Below are 2,971 nucleotides of genomic sequence, written 5' to 3' on the forward strand. Positions count from 1 at the left end.
ACTTCGTATTTCTCTCTGATCTATCCATTTGGTTTGGCCAACTAGATTGATTTATCTTCAGTGGGAGAGGTGCTTTGTAGTGGGTTCAATCTTGCAATGCCCTCACGTCATGACAGAAGGGGTAGCGAGGCACATATTTGTATTTTTGCCATTAAGGGTAAAACGACGGGGTTCAATCATATTGCTTGGTTTTATTTTGTCTACATTATGTCATCATACTTCTTGCATTACTCTGTTTGCAATGAACTTAATACGTAGAGAGGCAATCATAGAAGTGCTCTCGAAGTGGAGTAATAGTAGTAGATGCAGAATTGTTTTGGTCTACTTGTCACAGACGTAATGCCTATATATGTGATCATTGCCATAAATAACGTCATAACTATGCATTTTTCTATCAATTGCCCAACAGTAATTAGTCTACCCATTGTATGCTATCTTTATGAGAGAGAAGCATCTAGTGAAAACTATGGCCCCCGGATCTACTTTTATCACATTACAAAAACCACAAATAGCTTCCTAAAATCTATTACCTTTTATTTTACTTTTAAATTTATCTATCTACCATTATCATATTTAATCCTTACAAGTAACGAGTTCAAGGGGATTGACAACCCTCTTGCCCATGTTGGCTGTAAGTATTTGCTCTTGTGTGTAGGTACTGCTTACTAAGAATTTAAGTGGTTCTCCTATTGGTTCGACAACCTTGGTTCTTACTGAGGGAAATACCATCAACTACTATATTGCTTCACCCTTCCTCTTTGGTGAAAATCCCAATGCAGCTCACAAGTAGCAGAAAGAATTTTTGGTGTCGTTGCCGGGGAGACATCATCAAATACCTATAGGTTCCTACATTTACATTATCATTTACTTTCTCTACTTTTTATTTGCTTTTATTTACCTTCGCTTTTTAATATCCATCCACTCCTCGAAAAAAACAATTTTTTTTATTTTTGCTAGTTTGCTATCTTGTTTGCTTTGCCACTATATCTCAAGAAAATACTAAGCTATGTGACTTCTCAAATACTAATAATAATGATTTTATTAGTAATCCAATTGCTCCTCTTGCCACTAGTGCGGAGTCTTATGATATTAGTGCTGCATTTCTAAATCTTATCATGAAAAAACAATTTGCTGGAACTCCTAATGAAGATGTTGCATCCCATCTTAATACCTTCGTTGAATTATGTGATATGCAAATGAAAAAAGTTGTGGATAATGATATTGTTAAGTTGAAATTATTTCCTTTCTCACTAAGAGATTGTGCTAAAACTTGGTTTTCATCCTTACCTCGCAATAGTATTGATTCATGGGACAAATGTAAGGATGCTTTTATTGCCAAGTATGTTCATCCCGCTAAGATTATTTCTCTTAGAAATCAAATCATGAAATTTAAGCAACTTGAGAAAGAACATGTTGCACAATCTTGGGAGAGAATGAAATTAATGATTAAAAATTATCCGCTCATGGATTAAGCTTATGGATGATAATAAAAAAATTTCTATGTGGGACTAAATTTTGTGTCAAGAAATCTTCTAGACTATGCTGCAGGTGGTACCACGAAGCCTCGCCTCCACGGGTCTCACTCGCACTCTCCGGTCTAAGCCTCCCCGCCACAGCAAAACATCAAACGGCTTGCGCGTGTGACCCACCAGTCCAGTGATCCACCACAACCGCCGCCGCCGCTGCCCCTGACCAAATGTCCGTTGCTGCCGGCATCACCCTTGCCGTGGCCGACGCCGTGTGGGTGCAAATCAAGGTTGCGGGGCACGCCACCGGCGAGTACCTGTCCATGTAAGTGAATCCAAACAGGCCCGGCACCGCCGCGGCGCCACCCGTCTCACTCGGTTGTTATTCATGCACACCTCGCCGTCTTGAGCCCCTGACCAGTTCTGGCATGTGTGCAACCTTGACCACCTGTTTGGCAAGAACATGCTGCCCGCCTACAAGATCCTCGACGAGGGTGGCATCCGCCACGTCACCGATGCGCCCAGCGGTCGCTCGCTCTTCCTGTTTTGCTCTCGCACCTTACCTTTCGGTTCCCATCGGTGTTCATGTTGTGGTCAGTCGTCTGACGACGATTTATTTTGGTTTGGTGCTGCAGGTGATGGGGGGGGGGTCCAAGAGGAAGGAGGAGTACATTTCCTTCCCAGAGCACCTTTGCACCTGATACTCCTTCTTCTATGACATCGTTGGCCGCGATGAGCAGCTCTGCGTAAGTGATGTCTCTGTTACTTCGTCGGGCCACATTATTCGCCGAGTCTCGTGAAGTTCTCGATTAGAGAAATGGATGTATTTGGAATGCAAAATAAGCACTGAGCGGTTACAGCTGCAATCGGTATTAGTACTTCATTTCTATGATAGACATAGGAACACATGGTCACGATCAGGGAAGCCAAGAAGACCTTGGAGCTGAGCGAGACCTTGGAATCAGAAGCCGACACAAAGGATGGAACTCGCCTACGAAGTCGAAGACACAAGCTTATAAATTCACCCCAAAGAAGATATCTGACATCCTCGGCTTGAAGACTAGTTAAGGGGCTAGTGTTGGTGTCCTGGATTAGGGGGTGTTTTCCACGTCAGTCCGCCTACCATGGGTTGGGCCAAGGACCCACCTAAAATTGATGGGCTGGCCACACTGGCCCTGGCCCTCGGCGTAATCAAGACGAGGATCTCCTGGAGGCTTGGAATACACTTCAAGCGTATTTCAATAGTTGGCATGTTTATCCCTACATTGTAACCGATCATGTGTAAACCCTAGGTACCCCCAACGTCTATATAATCCATGGGGTTCAGTCCGTAGAGGCGGATGCATTCGCCTTAGCAAGCCTTAGAGCCTAGACAAAACTCATACAATCTCGAGGTAGACCAATATGTACTTTGTACCCCCATCACAATCAATATATAAGAAGTAGGACGTCGGGTTTTACCTCATCAAGAGGGCTCGAACCTGGGTAAAACATCATGTCCCTAC

General features: G+C 43.5%; 1 pseudogene; it reads left to right on the top strand.

Moving 5' to 3' along the window:
- The first annotated feature begins 1,696 nt into the window (after window positions 1-1,696).
- Window positions 1,697-2,266, top strand: LOC123191600 (uncharacterized; annotated as a pseudogene).
- Window positions 2,267-2,971: the final 705 nt, after the last annotated feature.

This window comes from Triticum aestivum, chromosome 2A, assembly GCF_018294505.1.
Source record: "Triticum aestivum cultivar Chinese Spring chromosome 2A, IWGSC CS RefSeq v2.1, whole genome shotgun sequence".
NCBI lineage: Eukaryota > Viridiplantae > Streptophyta > Magnoliopsida > Poales > Poaceae > Triticum > Triticum aestivum.